Genomic DNA, 20,498 nt, shown 5'->3' with positions numbered 1-20,498 from the left:
TCCCCACATGCCAGAAGAGGAGGAGTCGAATGGAATGAAAGTAGTTGTGTGGTCCAGCCTGAACAAGGGTAAGCACACTGAAGAAGCTCAGAGCCCTCAGCAGTGTGAGAGGAAGCCCCTTCCCTAAGAGAAGGAAGACTCCACACTGTCGGGGAGAGGGAGGGAGGGAGGAGCCGGGGAGCAGGCACCTGCAGCTGGCGACTTGGCAGGAGAGACTGTTCTCCAATGTTCTCCTTCAGAAAGCAAATGTATTTGAAATGCTGAGGACTCCACATATATTCTGTTAATAATTTACCAACTGAAACCATTAAAGATGTTGACAAAAGCTTTTCCATTGACTATGGGTGTCTATGGGTGATTTGAAACCACTCATTACCTTTATAAGCTCCTGGGTTATTTCTGAGTGTCCCAGCTAATCAGCAGCAGCAAAGGCAGCTTGGACCAGCAGTGGAGGGGGTTTTAGCTTGAACACACAACTACTCTGATTCCACACTCAGGCAGTTTGCCACTAATTCACTGAGAGACTGTTGGCCCAGGCCTCTGTAGGTAAATTATATTTGCCAATAGATGAAATGTACAGTGTCACTAGACATCTCTCTATGAAGAGCTCAATATTAAAAAGTAAAGGTGTATTCTCAGAGGAAGCCCATCAGGATGTCACCAGAGTTGAATATTCAATGAAAGCGAAAAAGCAGAACATTCTTATAATCAAATAATTTTATTCTCTCAGAAACTTCTAAGCATACAGGGACAAAAGTTCCTGAAGAGAAAGGAACAAACTGCTCTTCCTGTGCAGGATGAATGAATTATTTTAAGCTACTAGTTGTAAATAAAAAACAAGCAGTATAGCACTCACTATTTTAAAGATCTAAATTCTTGTTCCATTTCTGCCATCTCCAACCCCCTTGTGCACGCGTATCGGTTAGGAAGCATTTGGCTACAAATAACAGAAAATCAGCTAACAGTGATTTAAACAATCAGAGAATTTATTATTTTTCACAGCACAAAGCCCAGAGTAATGGAAGTCCCCGCGTGCTTAAGTTGAAAGATTCATGACTTGTGACCATCTCCCTGCTCTTCCAGGTACCCTGAACAGGTTGTCCCAGTGAAATAGCCCCTCCATGGCCCTCAGGTGGCTGCTGCAGTGTCCACAGAACATGGAGGAGATGAGGTTCGGAGGGAACAAGGGAGCATCTGCCAGTTGTGTCCCTTTTTCAAAGTGAAAGGAACTTTCCAAGAAGCTTGTTCAGACCATGTCACATGCAAGGCTCCTGGAAGGAATCTTCATAATTGACTTACCCTAATCCAGACACACTCCCTGCGGCTGAACAGGGGGCCAGCCTGCCTTTGAGCATGTGGTACTCAGAGGAGGGTAAACAAAATTAGAGTAAAATAGAAAAGGTCAATTTTGCAGGCAACAGGGATTATCTGCCACATCAAGGAGCCTCCTGTCTTCTCTAGGGCTCAGTTTCTTCACATCACTAGGTAAAGACTGGACTAGAGGTCACCACTAAGATTCCTCCAACTGCTAAAATTCCACAGTTCAAAGACAAAGGTGACTCTATCTGCCGCCGCCCCCCCCAACACCACTTAATGGAAGAATCAAGATGATTTAATGAAATAATAAGATTTTCCAGAAAAGAGAGGTTAGAAGGAATTAATATAAAATATAACCATATATTGTATAAATATAATATACAAATGTAATATAAACAAATGACATATAAAGAAATTTAATATAAACAAGTGTCCCATCCACTGATCTCTACATTTCTGTGAGACAAACGATGCTATATCCCAGGAGAGAGAAACCGAGGCAGAGAGAAGCACAATGAGCCGCCCACACGCACATGCTCTGACTTTGTCCAAACCATTAAGTCATGAGTGGGAGAGGGGGGGAGAAGTCACTTCCAAACCGGGTGTGCCACCCCTGTAGGGCACAGCAATGATCCACCCAGGCCTGGGAAGAAAATGCTGGAATATCTATTTATATTTTTATCTCATCTTTTAATTTATATAGGTAATGTTTTACAATGTGCACGATGCATTAGCAGAATAATAGTGCATGCATATAATTTGTATGTAGACAGAGACGATGCAGGCTGATGCACAGTTAAAAACTCTGGAGGTGACTGGTATAGATCTCACTAGCATTTTGATGGCTTCATCTACCCCACAGAACTGGAGGGAAAAATGTACGTAGTGGTGGATTTGTGGTGGCCTGAGACTGATAAAGCATGATAGCTCTGAAACTGGGTTTAAGATTACTGAATTTGTGGTAAACAGAGATTCCAAGTTAATTTTTATTTCTTGATCCTTTCAAAGGCTCTTACTTTGTTCACCAGGAGACTACTTCTATCACTGTTTTCCTCCTTTTCCTCCTCCAATGTGTCTCCCACTTTAAGAGGCATCAGGCTTGGTCTACCGGCTCAACAGAAGTATGGCTTTCCATGGAATCAGAAGAGCTTTGTGGACTCCCATAGCCTGTTTGCTGATTCAGTTAGCAATTGTGTGTCTACTAAGTGCTAGACAGGAGGCTACAAAGATTTACCAAGACTCTTGGAGTCCAGTGTCTAGAAGGAGTACTTCCTGGTCTGGAGAGACACCAACAAGAAAGGTGGGTAGGAGTGGGTGTCAGGAATCCACTCTAGAAAGAAATGGCTCTTAACCCTTTACCAAGTCTTGAAGAAGAGAGGAGCAGGTCAAGTGCCATATTCCTTTCATCAAAAGAAACAAAAATGGTGAGGCCCTGGGCTCTCCACCTGAGGAAGGGGATATGGGTGGAGGCAGAGAAGGGGGATCTCTTTTCCCTTCTGAATCTTATCTCTGTCTCCCTCCAGCTTCAGTGACTCTGAAGGTGTGACCTGGGAGTGAGCCTTATCCTCCAGGTAATGTGACCTTCCCTGAACACGCAGGAGCTGCCTGTCCCAGGGCACCTAATGGCATGGGAATGATGGCTCCCACAGCTGCCAAAGTTCTCAGGGCTCCAAGGCAAATGTGATGTTTCCAGGGGGCCCTTTGCCAAAAAAAAAAAAAAAAAAAAAAGTAATGGTTACAATGGATGACGAAGTGGGGGAGCGAGTAGAAAAGGTGCAGATTTTAATCTCTATGTACACACCACCATGTAGCAGATTTAAAAGGGTCCATTCAATGAATTTAATCCTAAAATATGCTATAAGAAAACTGTAACCTGAACCTCAAATTCATTCCAATGAGTCAGCACTGTTAAACTACACACTGGAAGAAAGACTGGACCTTTTACTCAGAAAAGGTTGTTTTCCTTCAATACTCTTCCCTTCTTTTACATTTATCTCTTTCCAGGGTTTAGTTCAATAGTGGCTTAGAGTCAACCTTCCTGCCTTAATCCAGAAAGGTCTGCATGGTGTAGAAAACATGTCTGTGTCATGACTCAGCAGAAGGGCTCTTAAAGCCACTCTTTTCGCTACTTTCAGAAGAAACAAGACAGGATTGCTTAATCGCTCCTTCCTGAAATTTAGAGGGAAGGGATGCAGGGAATGAGGAGTCAGAAAGGCAAGATTAGAGTTTTGTTAGAAGCAGAGAAAAAAAAATTTTGTAAGAAAAACAAGGATTTGACTATCAAAATAGGAAATCCATCAAAGCACTGGGGTGCTTAGTCTTTGGCAGTCAAACAGTTGCTGGGCGGGAGGGTGGCAGTAGACAGGGAGAGAAGTTAATCTACACCGGGAATTCTTTAATTAGATGATTAAAAACAAGGCAAAACAAAACAGAAAAGTGGGGAGGGGAAGCCTTTGCAGTCAACTTTTGAGTGTTGTTCAAGTTGCACAAGGAAACCAGAATTTGAACTTGACTGGCCAAACATCCCAAAGCCCTCTCTGAGGGAAGCAGGCAGGGGCCATTCTGGAGCCTTTTTCAGTGTTGGAGAATGCATTAACGCACTATCTACTCACTCCAAAATCGACGTTAATTTAAAAAAATAAATGTGAAAATGTTAAAGCAAATGCTCAGGCATTTTTGCCTTGATTTACAAAGGTTTCACCCATAAGGTAGTACCTACATCATTTCCAATGGACTAGATCCAGCACCTCTGAACAGAGAGCCCCTATTTCTTATTACCCACTTTTCCCCTTTTCGTTGTTGGATAGGAAGTATACCAACTGTGCTTCAAAACCAGCCTAAAAAACACAAGGGTGAATCTGGGGAAAGAGTGCAAAAGAGTGACCTTGGCAATTTTATTTTATTTTATTTTATTTTTTTGGTAATTGTGACGAATAAGGAAAAAAGTAGTTGTGTGCATTGGGTTATGCAGAGGGAGTGGCCATGTCTGCAGTCTTACTTATTTAATATAGACATTTAGTCCCAATCACCCACCTCTCTCTACCTCAAAAAAATACATTTCAATTTGTAGCTAAAATTCTCTGTGATATATTTACCTGGTTGATTAAAAATATTCAGGGTTTTTTTGTTGTTGTTTTTATAATTTTTTATAAATGATAGTTTATTTACAATATTATGTTAGTTTCACGTGTACAGCAAAGTGATTTGGTTATTTTTTTCATATTATTTTCCATTATAGGTTATTACAAGATACTGAATATAGTTCCCTGTGCTATACAGTAAATCCCTGCTGTTTATCAACTATATGTATGTATTAGTCTGTATTTGTTAATCCCATACTCCTAATTTATTTCTCCCCTCCGCTTCCCTTTGGTAACCATAAGTTTGTGTTCTATGTCTACAAGTCTATTTGTTTTGAAAATCAATTCATTTGTAAAATTTTTTAATTCCATATATAAGTGATACTATATAATATTTGCCTTTCTCTGTCTGACTTACTTCACTTAGTATGATAATCTCTAGGTCCATCTATGATGCTGAAAATGGCATTATTTTATTCTTTCTTATGGCTGAGTAGTATTCCATTATGTGTATGTGTATGTGTATATGTGTATATAAGTATATACACCACATCTTCTTTATCCAGTCATCTGTTAATGGACATTAGGTTGCTTCCATGTCTTGGCTATCGTATATAGTGCTGCTGCGAACATTGCAGTGTGTGCAGTTTTTCAAATTAGTGCTTTTTTTAATCTAAACCAAACATGTTGACTGCATTTCTGAGAGGATTCTATCTCAGAAACTACTGATGACAGACATGCTGAAGCAACAATTCCAAGGAGTCTGTGGTGGCCCCAGGCTCCAGGTAGATGCCATCTAAAAGCATGTAAAGAAGTTTTAAAGATTAAAGGAGACTCCGTAGTTCTTCACTGACCTTCCATTCCTGTTTGTGACTGTAGCCAGATAATTTGAAGTTGAGGTAAAAGTAAAGGGAGGACAGGGTGAGCGTGCTCTCCTGTCAATGTGTTTTCAATTTTATACATTTTTCCAAAGCTATGTCTTTGAGGTGGATGTCAGTTTACAAAAATAACAAAGTAACAGTCATAAATTCAGATTCTAATCAACTATTTGCTTTCCCCCTGTAAATTTGTTTTGGCTGGTGCTCCCTTTTTAAAAGTATTCCTCTATTTATTTCGTTGACACTATAAATATAATGGAAGTGGAACTATATGATTTCAAAGTTCTGGACAATTTCTCTCTTCCTGTTTCTCTCTTAGGTCAATCCTGACTGTTGTCTGAAAAAGAGTCACCTACTAGCCAGGAAACAGAAAAAAAAATATTTTTAAAAGTGACATTGCCCAGAAGTGAGAAATGTTGCTGAAATTTAGGAAATAATTTCCTAAATTATAATTTTCTGGGCAACGGTCACAGCTGAATTCCCCAGAGTGTAGCTCTCCAGTCTGACTGCTGACCTTATTTCAGCAAAATGCACATCAGTGTCATACGCAGTCCTTGTGGCCAGATCACCTGACATGTTTGATTTAAACAAAATGGGGCAGAGACTCTGAAGTTCTAGGCAACATGTGAGTCATAACAAGCATATTCCACTTTGTTTTTTATTCAGCTTGTCATTTCATTACAGAAGGGTTATTTGAGTACTGTTGTTGTTACTTACAGTATGTTTGGTCCCTGGACTGCAGGGTTCTCAATCTAGGAGATAAAAAGTGGCAAACAAAAGGAATCCACTCTCACAAGAAAGTCAAACACACGATGTCCTTACCCTTTCACTTGATAGGCAGAAAAGGATTATGAAAAACAAACTGAGCAGCCAAAAAACAACATTCGAAAGAGATCTATAGGAGATCACTATATAATTGTAAACTCTTAAGAAAAGGCAATCAAGAAAGAATGTGTAAGCTGTTTTAATTTATAAGAGAATGCCACACAAGTATGTATTTTCCCAAGATTAAGGGAGGTAACAGCAATTTCCCATCATGCATGTAGGGACATGAACTTCTGTTCAAAGCTGAGCCTAAGAACCTCTGCTCAGGGTAAAATAAAATTGAAACCCTCAACATCCTTCAGCCTAACGGAAGAGAAAAGCTTTTTTGAGCACACCACACAGAGATACATGGGGTCATCTTAATCATAATAACAGTCAGTGTTTTTTTCAGTGCCAATTATGTGCCAGGCCCAATTGCCCAGTGAAGTATGATTATCTACTGTTGGCAGGTGATGAAACTGCAACTCAGAGGGATTAAATAACTTCTCAGTGAACTGTACAGTCAGAATCTAAACCTAAGTCTGTCTGACTTCAAAGCCATAGTTAACCAGGGCCGTACAATTTCTCTCTCTCTCTCTCTTTTTTTAGAAACACTTGGCTAGGTTAGGCTCATGACTACCCTCCCTGGCATCACGCTTGTATGCTGGATCCATCTCTATGTTCAGGAGTTGCTTATAATTATTCTTAGTAATTTTAAATACAGCAACAGATATTATATATTCTTCTCACACTAACGATACCATGGGTTTATTACTAAACGAGAGCAGCCTTACATCCTTTTTGTGTCCTGTATTTACTCTGCCAGTTATTTCATGAGTAATTTTTGTATCCACTTTGTCATGTCAGTTATGATTTCATAGATATTAATCTCAGTCTTTTCTCAACAGTTATCTTTAAAATAAAGTCTTTCTCCCAGACTTCCATTTTCATCTGCTCTGCCATCTTTATTGCCAATCTTCTTCTGTTAGTTGGTTCCCTCTTAAACGAATTTGACCAGGACTGCCCACAAAAATGCAGGTGTAAAAGCATCCTAATTATAAATCTATGGACCACCTTTGGTTTGGTCTTTCATCACTCTTTCTGATGCTTATCTTCTTTTTTTTTTTTTTTTCTCATGGAAGAGCTTCCTCTTTGAACAATGTTCTAGATTTTTCGTCTCTTTCTTGGTTTCTGTTCCCTTCATCTTCTATATATTTGATGTGGTTGGCCCCCTAGAGTGGTGGTAGGGCACACAGTCAGGCTCCCTAGGTTAAATCCAACTCCATCATTTACTAGTTGTAGGACCCTGGGCAAGTTAAATGATCTCCATCATTAATAAAGTGGGGATAATAAGAGCACTCACTTCATAAAGTGGCTGGGAGGCCAAGTAAAATAATAGATGCAAAGTGCTAAGAACAGTGGCCACCAGTACATGGTAGCCACATGACAAATGTTAGCTTTTGCTATTACCTAAAACCTCTCAAATGTTCTAGTTGCCATTTTTATCCCCACTTAACAGATTTATTAACTTTCCGTATTTATCTCTTTTTTTAGCTTGTTTCCCAAAAACTTGTGTCATTCACAAGTTTAGACACTAAAATTCATTTGTAAAGAATTTGGTAAAAACAAAGGCTTGAACATTTCTTCCTTTATATTTCCCTATGTGACATTGTTTGTTTACCATATCCTTCATTTCCTGTTTTTAAGTAGGTTCCCCAAGTTGTGACTAATCATCCTCTTGCCCCTAGGGAGAAAATCATTGGGCTACTCCACCAAAAACTGCATTATCAAAAACATTATGAAAATCTGCATATACTCCACCCACAGTTTTCTCCTTATCTGCATGCAAATTTACATCATAATGCAAGGCAATTATTTAGGATTCATAATTGCCTATCCTCAGAGAAATCTTTTCTCCCTCTTTTCTATATGTAAATGTTCAATGATCCTAGCTTTATAGTCTGCCTAAAACAGAGGAGAAACAAAGAACATAATCTCCTGGTTCTGAGTATAAATTATAATTTGCTTGAGATTACGGATCTGGCCAAACGGTTCCTCAGTTACCTCCATTAACTTCTTCAGAGGTCTGGGGAATCCCTTCTCCTAGTTCAATCTTCTTATCAACAAATTTAGAATGGTCAGTTTAAAGCAAAACAAGAAAATGAGTTTGACAGTATCCACACAAGGAATAGAGAGAAGGGCAGAAAGAAATGCCCTAGAAAAGACACGTAATGCAAAGAATTCCTTAGCTCTTTTCAGGGACCAAGTTAGCACTGAATAAGAGGTGCTCTCGCCTAGTGACGTTCATCACACCTGGAGATGCTCCTCACTCAGTCATCCATTCAGCACCTGTAGGGCTGGGTACTGTGCTAGCTGCTGAAGATGCAGAGAGGAACAAAAAGAAAACGTCCTGACTTTCACAGAGATAAGACTCTAGTGGAGAATCACAGACAAGGGAAGAAAAATAATTTTTACATAGTGCTGGTGATTAAGTGCTATGAATGAAGTATCAAGGAAATGTAATAAAGAAAACTAAATACCCCTGGTCAGGGAAATCTACCATCAGTCTTTGAATTTGGAGATGATGGAGAAGCAGCTGTCTCCACTGAACAACATGAGGACTTCTGAGCTGATAGGCTCTTGAGGTTACAAGCAAGAACTGCCCCAGATCAAAGCAAAGAGCAGCAATGAGTAAAAAGACAAAATGATAAGTGAAAAACTCTGTGTCAGGGTAGCATTAAAGTATGCTGATGTGTCTGAGTCAGCTTAGGTAACCATCACAGAAGACCATAGATCAAGTGGCTTAAACAAGAGGATTTATTTAGTTAATTCACTTAGTTTAATTCTGGAGGCTGGGAAGTCCAAGATGAAGGTGCCAGCTGACTCGGTACCCACTTGAGGGCCCTCTTCCTGGCTTGCAGACAGCCATCTGCTCACTGTGACCTGACATGGTGGAGAGAGAGAAAGCCCTAGTCTCTCTTTCTCTTCTCTTTAGGGCACGAATGCCATCACAGGGCTCCATCCTTATGACCTCATCTAAACCGAATTTTCCCCCAAAGGCCCACCTGCAAATACTGTCACACTGGGGGTTAGGGCTCCAGCATATAAAATTTCAGAACACGCACACAGTCAGTCTAACAGTTGGCGTGAACATCCTACCAGAGTATGCTTGGAAATGCTTTGCACTGTGTGCCGACACCAGAGCTTTTGCACCCTAGTCGGTGGCGTGGCTCCAATGGTGAAGGTGGTCGTTGCCTCTCCCCCAGGACTCTGGTTCCATGATAGCATGCAGACAGGTCTGCAGTGTTGCCTCAAACACCAGGGAGCTGCAGTCCAAGTTTCTATGACAAATCCCGTATTATCTTCCGGCATGCTTCCTGCCTAAAGAGAGAGGACTGAAACTCTACATACAATTTCTCTTTTAATATTGCAAATGAGTGTTACTCTCAAGCACATTCTTTCTTACATAACTGAGAAAAGAAAAAAATTTAATAGTGTATTTCAATTAACTTTGATATAGTTACAAAGCAATTTAAAGGCTTATGCATTCTAATCCTGAGAAATACTAATCTGGGTAAGACATGTTTCTGTGTTTTTAATACAACAAGGAAAAGAAAGTACATCCTACAGACATTGATAGTTCTGAGCTTTGATTTTTAGGTGCCCATTTGGAGATATAAGGAATGTTTCAGTGTTCCAGGACTAGGAATAAACAGCAGAATACTTCATTCATTCTTTGTGAACACAGATGATAAACAGAAAGAAATCTCCTTTATTTATTTATTTTTGTTGTTGTTGTTGGGGGCAGTGGGGTGGAGTAATTAGGTTTATTTATTTATTTAATGGAGGTACTGGGGATTGAACCCAGGACCTCCTGTGTGCTAGGCATATGCACTCCATCACTGAGTTATACACCTCCCCCACAGAATCTCCTTTAAAAGAGTATGCCTCCTCTCCTTGGTCATTTCAGAACTATGTACACAGACTAAAAATAAAGCCAAAATTATTACTTTTGGAGGGTGGGGGGTAGTAGTGTACAGATAATGCAAGCCAATTATTAATGACATTCCAAAGTGACATGCTGATATAAATGAGGAACAACTTGCCCTCCTGTTAATGCTTCAGAAACTATTTATAATCATGATTTTAAAAGTGAGTCTAAAATAAATGCTGTACATCAATCATGGCCAAATTTGCAGAGTATCTCAAAGAAACTGGGCCATGTATAACCAAATCAGGATATGCACAAGTAAGAATGTTCAACCAGTGAAACCCAACTGGAAACTAGCAGAGTCCCTGACGACCCTGGATGCCTGGTGCTTGCTGCTGCCAGAAGCACAACTTCAAGGATGAAATGGGTGCCCTGGGGGTGAGGGGATGGCACGTCTGCAGATAAAAACCACCAACACTGATGACCAAGTGCCCGGGACTTGCAGTAAGTCCGTCTCAAATCACCTCCTTTCTTAATGTTTTACTGTGGCTGAAAAGATGACACAAGCCCAACCCCTCTTCCTGAAAATATCTGAAAATCATGACAATTAAACTTGTCGTCAGAGTGGGCAGGGAGACTGGAAGGCAGTCATGAAGGGTTGAGGGTGTACTCATGTAACCAATGTTTTGTTGAAACTCTGGATATTGCAAGTAAAACATTAAAATCACCTTATAAGCTGTTTTGGACCATGATTTCAAATTATGGTTTGGTTAAGCACAGCTGCAGAGAAAAAAGAAAAAGGCCGGGGACACAGACCACCTGGGTGGAACTCTGGTTCTACCAGTAACAACCTGTTTGACCAGGCAAATCCTACAATTTCCTGGAACCACAGTTTTCCTCATCTGGAAAATGAGGTTGGCTGTACCTATCTTGCAGGTTGTCACGTGGCACGGTACACCCATCCCTCTTGCCAAAATGGGGCCAAATACCTTTCCCTGGTGCAAAACGTTTGAGCCCCATGACCCAATGCTATCAGAGGATTAAAAAAGAATTTTTAAAAGAAGCCTCTAATAGACTAACTCAAGAACAACAAAATAAAGTAACAATGATTGTTTTTGGGAAGAAAAGCCAGATGATTGTGAGATGCGGGTTGAAGGGAAGTTGACTTCTTACTGTGTGCTCTTCTGAACAGTGTATCATGTGTATGTTTAACCTAATCAAAGAAAAATAAAATGTGATTTTTTAAAAAGCAGCCTTTGAAATTCATCCCACTTTGTGTGTTTATCTTGCCTATAGGAGTAACAGTGACTTAGAGCTTTACTCAGCTCCTCGGACATTACTCAATGAGAAAGGCATCCCACAGGAAAAACAGATCATAAGTTCCTACTTGAAAGAAGGAATCAGGCTCAATCATTACTACAATTTTTCGTAACAGGAAACATGGTGTGTGTTAACATGTGAGCCCCTGATATTTTATAATCAGTCATCCTACCGTAAAAGAAAAAATACTTATCTTATAAACTTTCCCTTCCTCCTTCTCCAGTCAGCTCTGTTTTCTCTGGTCAGCTGCCTGGTTTTCTCTACAATGAAATAACAGTCATATACCCCCTTACCTTTCCTCATCACCAAACACTAACTTGCAACAGAAAGAAAGAAAGAGGCCAAGGATAAAAAAGATAAAGTCTTTCAATATCCTTCATTTGAAAAAAAAGAAAATTAAAAGTTACTATTCAGGCTGCCAACCATGTTGTCTTTTAGACTTTAAGTTCTCAAAGGGCAGAGTGTTTTAATTTTCTTCAGCAACTTAAACATTGTCAAGTCTACCGATATTTTAAAATAAACGTTGTTGGGAAATAATGTTATTTATTCTTCTTGTGACTCAGAAGCAATATTGTGTAACTACTGATTCCACAGCAGAGCAAAGCTCTCACTGATATCTCCTTACAATCTCATGCTCTCAGTGAGTCTCTGGGCTTGCTACCACCGTATGCACCCAACCGTAGTTCTGTTTAGGACAAGAGGAACTAGGAACACATTCTAAGCTCCTATCCTAGCAAAGCTGCCAACCAAAGTGCCTTCCACCCTAAATGACAGCAGTCCCCATGCTCCTCTTGCAATTACTGAAAACTCTCCCTCAGAGGAAATGATGTTTTTCAACTTTTCCTTTTTTTCACCTTTGGTATATTGACCTATACATGTCTTAAGCAGTCTATTAATACTCTGGAAACCTGAGAGGCTCTCCTAGGGAAAACAACGAGAAGGAACACATCTTTATTCTATGTTTTAGAGAAAAGAAGACTTGCTAAAACTGTTTTTTCGGCTGTGGTGCCTAGACCACCATACTGGAAGTCTGCGTGAGGCAGAGAGATTTGTGGAGGAAATCTCTTAATTCTAACAATAAGGGCTGCTTCGAGTTAATTGTGTTAAGGAAGCAGTGTTTCAGTGATTCATGTGTAAATGAAACCATTATTTTCTAGATCCTGCCAAAAACTCACCACAACTCATTCATGAGATTTTGCTACAAATTAAGATGCCCGTGCTTTTGGAACAGAGACGTACATTGTAAAGTCTCTTGGTTAGGGGAGACCTGTGCTTCAGGGCAATGGATTGCTCTGAAAAGTGGAACAGAAAAGAAGGCCTTGTTATAATGCTAGTGGGCAGAGGACTAGGATCAGCCTCACTTCAGGAGTTTCGTGCTGAAGTGAAACGTGCCGGGTGACACAGCCAGGGTCAAGTGGGAGTTACTTAGAAGGAGTATGAAGAGGGAGAGGGAGAGTCTACCAAAGGTTTAAGGGTTTTGTTTCTGTTTCTTGTTTTGAATTTATAGATGAGTCAACCATCACCATAGCCTGATTTCTACAAAAAATAGGAAAGATCAATACAAGATTATGGACAATATTTTTTAATTTTAAATTTTCCTTTCAGGAAAATTATGTATAATTACGTATAAACTATAGAGATGAATAAAATATACAAATTACATATATATAATTATACATAAAATAAATAAGCTACAAGGATATATTGTATAACACAGGGAAAATAGCAAATATTTTATAATAACTGAATGGAATATGATGTTTAAAAATTCTGAAACTCATATAATGTTGCATATCAACTATACCTCGATAAAAAATAATAAATAAATAAATTTTCCTTTTAGGAAGAGATGCAAGATCTCTTCCCCTCGACTGGAGACAGGAACTTCTGAAATTCTATTGAGGCATGAGGGATGGGAATAAGAGGATAAAAGGAAAGAGAAGGGCAACCCTTCTGGGCCAGGAAGCCCAGAGCACCGCTGCTAGAATCACATGGCCTTAAGAAGGCATAGAAAGTTGAAAACCTTTCTTTGCACCTTCCTCATTTTCAATCTTCCTTCCCCACATCAAATATTTGCTGCCATGATATTTAATTTTCTTGACTCACAGAGACCTAGAGGGCAGGCTGGTGACAGTTCAGCATTATTCAGAACAAATGTTTTCATTGCAGTGTCTCATTATTTTACACACCAGGTATATGTGCTCCATATATATAAAGCCCAGATTGATTACGTCCTCCAATAACACTTTTGTAAAAAGTAAAGGCATTGATGAAGCACTAGGAAGATTTCTACATCAATGGGCAAAAGTTGAGAGCAATTTCTCAGCATCTATTTGTTCTGCCCTATTTTCAGCGTCAAGAGCTCAGAGAGGCAGCACCATTTACTGGAAAGGGCACTAGACTGGGAATCGAATGAGATGGGTTATGTCAGCCATCTTGTCTTAAATGTCACCTCTCGAAGCATCTGCTTTCTTATTTAGGAAACAGAAGTGCTCTCGGATCCCTTCCAGCTCTTAATTTAAAATTCCCCATACCTATATTCCTACTGATAAGTCCGGATAACATATCAACTCTTAATTCAACAATGCCATGAATTACTAGTAACAACAACAACAACAAAGTAAGAAAAACATTATTGCAACCATCTTTCTTCCCCATGAAATTAGCGATTATGGCAACATCTCCAAAATTTAGTGGAAGATTTTCACAGTATTCTGTATGTCAAAAGAAAATAGAGAGAGAGAAACACCTGGTGCTCTCAGTGGAATAAAATATCAGTGTACGTTACCTTATGTATGGAGTGGTGATTTCCCTGAAGGTTAGAGGAATCCTGGCATTTTAGAAAGTTCTTTGTCTTTATCCACACTCCACAATCCATGATGAAAATTGTGGACTTATTTTCACTCCCAGCGCATGATAGTAGCTAGTTCCATGTATATAAAGAAATTGTTTAAAACTGTATCCAAATTCCCAGACAAAGATATGACCTCCAGATTTCATCAACTTTAACATCCCACTATTGTTTCCCCATGATCTATGGTACCTGGATTACAGGAAGGTACAGTCTGTAACTATGGAAGAACATTTCATCAATAAAAAAGCATTTATTAAGTTGTAATTATACTTGATGCTTCACTGATCACGTAGGAAGGAAGGAAGGAAGGAAGGAAGGAAGGAAGGAAGGGAGGGAGGGAGGAAGAAAGAAAGAAAGAAAGAAAGAAAGAAAGAAAGAAAGAAAGAAAGAAAGAAAGAAAGAAAGAAAGAAAGAAAGAAAGAAAAGGACAGCCCTTCCATTCTACCTGCTCACAGTCTATTATTGGAATAATGCCCTGAACCAGTGTGATAGGGAGATACAGATGGCAAAAATAAATATGGCAGTTAATCAAGAAGGCATAGACTTACATACAAGGGTGAGCAGTGAAGGAGCAGTATAAAGGTCTAGAAAAGTTGAGATAAGATAAAACATCTGAGTTTTTAACAATCTAGGAAGATTTCCTGACTTTTTCAGTGGGGAAATGTTCTTTGTTCGGTGGGCTGGGGGCTCAGAAAACTCTCTTAAAAACAAGTGGGATGACCAATCTAGAGGGCTGTCACCTTGTGATCTGCTCAAGGAGGTCTGCTTCCCCTTCAAGGCCACGTGGGCCCTGTCCCACCCTACAATCTCTGGAGGAGAGGATGGTGCAGCAGCAACTACCTGTTGGCAAGGACTGGTAGGAGGTAAGTCTGACAAGGACACAGAGACATGGTCTCAATAAAAGAGAACAAAGTTCTACATCCAGGCAGAGAAACAGCAAAGAGAGAAAGCAGTCCATTTAGAATATATTGGAAAGGATGCCATTCTCTTCAGCAGCAGATGGATTCTTAGTGTCTCACCTGCACCGTATATCATTGCTTTCAGAAGGCATTTTGCTACTGAGCACTTAGGACTTTGTATCTGAGAACAGTGACCTACTTACATCTAGTATCTTAATATGCTGAAACTGACCACAAACTTGGAGTTTCTGTAGGATATGACTGTGAGATGGTTCACATCCCTAAATCATTCTTTCTCAACTGCTCTTCAAGACTTAAAAATAGCACTTAACCTTCAGACTGATTCAATCGGCTTAAAATAATTCACCAACAACTTCCTCAAAGGAAGGAGAGGAAAGATAGGAGGTGGAAAGCTAATGAGTTGACAGGTTTTGTCAACACTGAGAGAGGTGACTAGACTGGAACTAACAGATCAGATGCAGATTGGAGTTAGCAGGAAAATTGATTTCATCTCAATCAGATTATTGTGGTCAGGAGTTGGTGGTTGGATTTAGAAAGGAAGTAGAGTTAATAAAACTAAAAGACCAGTCCCTGGACAATAACTATGTAGACTAAGGAAGTGATGATAAAGGGAGAAAATTCCTCTTAGCTCTACTAAGCCACATCTACATGTCAATAGACTATCTATACCTATATGGTTGCCACTGATTTTCCCCCAAGGAAAGATATTGCCCAAGGATGGGCACCAGACAGGATGTCTGGGGAAAGAAATGAAAGGGAGCCATGCATGGGATTGTTGCCCAAGTCTATAACACTACAAAGAGACAGTCGTCTTTTATTTTAAAGCCATATGCTATAAGCTTATAAATTAATTCATTAATTCACCAGAAATTTATTTTGCACCCATCACACATCAGGCACACTGCCAGGCCCTATGGGTACAAAAGTAAATAAATAACATAATTGATCATTATAATAGCATTCATTATTGGGTGCCTAACATGTGCCAGGAACCGTACTTCCATTATGCAATGGAATGCCCACAACTCACCTCTAAATGAGGCATTAAGTTTCTATTTTGCCAGAGAAAAACTAAGAGGAAGAAACGAAGGCTCTGACAGACTACATAAAAGTGGTAGATCTCTCAGGGAACTCCAGTGCAGGAGCAAGATAAGCAAACTAATGTTTACAATATTCAATGGTAAACACTAAAACAGAGATTAAAAAAAAAAAAAAAAAGGAGGCGCTCAGCATAAGGGAAGGGAGATAGAGGGGACTAGGGAAGGTAGGAAGGCATGTAGGGGAGGGGGTGGGGTGGGAGGGCGGTGGGTGGTGGGAAAGGAGCCCAGCACATAAGGAGGATAAATAGTCCCAGAAGAGAGACAGGGAAAATATGCTGTCTTTCAACCATACCTACAAAAGCTTCCCTCTACATGTCTGCAGAATGAAGAATGTTGCTAAGAGAAAGCAGCAGGGCTCATGCACAGTGTATCTGGGATGACACAGAGGCCCTGACAAGACACTTTTTATCAGCTGAAGAAGAGGGGGCATTTATCATGACAGACTAATTGCTCACTTTGAGTTAGATATTGTTCTATCTAGGTACCCTATGTGGCTATATAGTAATGACAGGTTTTTAAACAAACGATACAAAGCTTGTATGTCCAAATAAACACCCCAAAGTAGTTAGTCACCTTAAGTTTAAATGCTGATTTCAGTGTCCATCCCCCACCCGCTACCTCCTTTGCTCAAAAGATTTCAGGTACGACTCTTCTAATTGCTTTCACAACTTGCAATATATTTTTTTGAATATCCTTAATGCTGAAAAACCTTTACCAGTGGAAGTGCAGTATTTTTGGTTTCATTTTAGGTCAAAAATCATTTTGAGCTAAATCCATGATGAGTGATTAAATTGGGTAAAAATAATGGAAAATGCCAATTAAATGTCAGTCACTAAGCTAAGTATATTTTATAAATCATCTCCCTAATTTAATTCTCACCACAAATCTGTAAGGTGGATATTTATGTCAGATCCCCCTTTAACATTTCTTCAATAATTATAAAATTAGTATATGCTCACTGAAGAAAGTTTGGAAAATCCAGAAAAGTAGAAAGAAGAAACCAATCCTCCTTCAAGGTCTCACCACTCAGATCTAACAATTATTGAAGTTACCCAGTTTATTGGTCTAGTCTTTTTCCATGAGTGAGTATATAAATATGTTCTTTACCCCAAAATTAGTCACACTGTACAAAACTTTGTAATTATTCACTTAAGATTTTATTCTGAACAGTTTTTCAAGTCACTAAATTTCTTCTACAAAATCATCTTTACTCACTCTTTGGTATTCCTGTAGGTGGATATGTCATTATCTACCCAAAGAATTCCAGCATTTCAGTGCCTCAAATGAACACTCTTTATAGATAAGTCTTTGTGGAGTCCTATATCATTTCCTTCAGATAATTTCCTCGAAGTAGAATTGCTGGATTCAAGGCAGGTATACATATATAGTGGCTGTTATAATTTCCCCAACTTCTAGATGAGTAAATGAAAACTCAAAGAAGTACGTTGCACAAAGAAGTCAAAAACCCAGAATGTAGCACAGGTTGGATCTGACCCAGGCCTGTGACTAGATCTAAAGACTGATTTTTTTTTTCCCACTATGATAAACGAATCGCAATCAAAAATGATAGATGTCAATTTAAAAAAAGAATTTTCACACCTGCAACCCAAACTATCCCCGAAAGACTTTTTTAAAAAGGAATTAGAAACATGTTTCGGATTTGCATTTGTTTCCCTAATGATTCTTTAAAGAACCAAGCTCATTTCTGAGTTTATGTTTTTGCTATGTTCATTTTTAAAGCACTCACTTTTTACTTCATCATTACATTCTTAGAAGATGTCAGTTCTGTCCTTTATGAATTTACAATTCTATCAAGATTCTGGCCGAATCACTGGGCTCCTGGTTGAACTGCCAAAAAGCTTAATCTCTCCAGCATTTAGACAACTTAATTGAGACAAACTTGGTTACAATTCAGGCAAGCCACAGCCAGGTGGGGAGCCCACACCCGCGTGTTTAGAATACCAAATGACTAATAGATAACCAGTCTTCTTTGAGTCTGGCTACATTCTGATAACAGGGAAAAAACATTTCCCACCCAAAGTTCTACTGGTTTGTTATAAACATATAGCCTGTTCTCCGGGAAGGATGAGTGGGATGAGCAATACAAGTACAACCAGCTCTCTTCCTTGCACATTTGTCACTGGCACGTGGTTCAAAGCAGATTAGAGAAAAGTTGGCTGGTGGGGGAGGTGCACTGGAAGGGATGGGTGGGGATATTGTGCTGAAATTGCATTTTTATGGTTGCGTCTACAAACATTTCTAAATTGTCCTTAATTCATTGTCCCCAGGCACTCATCCCTCTTGGGAAACCAAGAGGGTTTTAAGGGTAAAGTAGAGGAGAGGACTTTAAAGATAAGAAGATTTTAAAGATAAGACGGAGGAGGAAGTTGACTTAGGAATTCTGACTCCGGGCTTTCAAAGCGTTGTAAAGATGCTTTCAACCTGTTTGGGAGCTCCACTGGTTTTCCCCAGTGCTCTGATCAGATGATCAATGAACAGTCCTGCTTTCTCCCCATGAGCACCAACCTCAACTCGAGTGTTTCACCAACATCTCAAATGTTTCATCTCAACATCTCAATATCTCATCTTAACTAACAGGACTGCAAGCTCGCCCAGCCCATCATCCACCCCGTCTTCCGCCATGCTAACTACTCGTTCTCCACCTTACGGTGTCGGCAAACAGCACCACCAAGCACAGAGATGTTCAAGCCATCTGAGACTCTGCTTTTCCCCTTAGCCCCACATCCTGTAGGCTTTACCTTCCAAACACATCTCTGCTCCACCCACTGATCCTTCTCTCCATCTGCACTGCTATCCCCTTAGTGTAAACCTAGTTTAAGTAGACTCTCATCTAAAATTCTTGTTTCTACTTCTGTCCCTTAATAGTACCTTCTCCACACAATGGTCAGAGTGAGCTTTCAAAACATAAATCAAGCTAGTGTCTTACTTTTTGCCACAGAAGGCCAGACCCCTCACCGTGATCCATAAAGCCAAGCCCCTGCCCACCTCTCCACCCTCACCCACCACCCCAGAGCCTCTCCCGGCACACCACTCAGGTCTGGCTGTCCTCCCTGGCCTTACCTCAGGTCTGAAACCTGAAACTTGCTGTTCCACTGCCTGGAACACTCTCAGACCTCACAAAGCTGGTTCATTTTCACCGTTCAGAGCTCAGCTCAAATATTATTTCCTCAGAAGGCTTCCCTGACTCCCCTCACAAATCTTTGTAGCACTCAGCACCGGAGAAAATCATCTCCTATTTGTCTATATAACTGTTTATTGTTCCGTCTCCCTCACTAAAATATAGGCTCCTAAAAGACAGATTTGTCTAACTAACACAGCATTTTATACTAGAACTGAAAACAGTGCCTAGCTCAGAGTAGTCACTAAAAAAAGTGTCAAATAAAAGAATCAATAAATGATGGAGAAATGGGTAGGTGTAACCCATTCACCCTATTATTGCCTTAAATTCCTCAAGAAACCAATTGTCTTTTTTTTTTTTTTTTGAGATTTAGGCAATAACAGTACGTTCAGTGAGATTCAGCCACTAGATAACTTATTCCGAGTTGTAAATTAGGCACTTTTAATAGTCACATAAATTCTTAGGCTCTTAGTACACTAATGTATCAGTGGCTCGAAAGAATTGACCAAATTTCCCAACTACGTTTCTCAAGACTAGCTAGAGGGTGGTGATAGAATCTGGCACTTTGTATTTTATACATTAACTCCTGTTGGGTTGTTTTTTGCTTTTTTTTTAAACCTAATTCTCTCTGCCTAAAGAATTCTGGATCTGAAAAGTAAATTCCTAAGTATCTGATTACAATCTTATATCAAAATGCTTAAATAATTGATAATATACAGACTATTCATCTAGAAAAAGTATGCATTTGGACCCAAAAATATATGTATGTATATACACTCACACATATAAATGCACAGAAATAATATGTTAAGTTTTAATGAGTTTGCTGTGTGCATGAAACTTTCTCATATGTCATGCAAGAGTGGCAAAATAGGTCAAACAGTGGGAATCTCTGCATCATTGAAATCTTTATGAATACAGTGCTGTCCCCACATCACCTCTTGCCTAAGAGCTCCAAAACAGAGAAGCTTGGGAGAAATGCAAAGCAAAATTAAAATCCGACCTCTTGTGTAGCAAACTGTAGCAGCACTGAAGTCTAGTGTCCTGGTGTCTTATTCATAGGGACACATTCCTGTGGCCAGCACAATGCCTCTAGGTTGTCTGCTCTGAATGAAGAGGGATTTTCCATATGTGTTTTCATAATGAACATTAGGA

The sequence above is a fragment of the Camelus ferus genome, chromosome 8, assembly GCF_009834535.1.
Source record: "Camelus ferus isolate YT-003-E chromosome 8, BCGSAC_Cfer_1.0, whole genome shotgun sequence".
NCBI lineage: Eukaryota > Metazoa > Chordata > Mammalia > Artiodactyla > Camelidae > Camelus > Camelus ferus.
The sequence above is the reverse complement of the archived record's forward strand: the minus strand, read 5'-3'. Positions refer to the sequence as shown.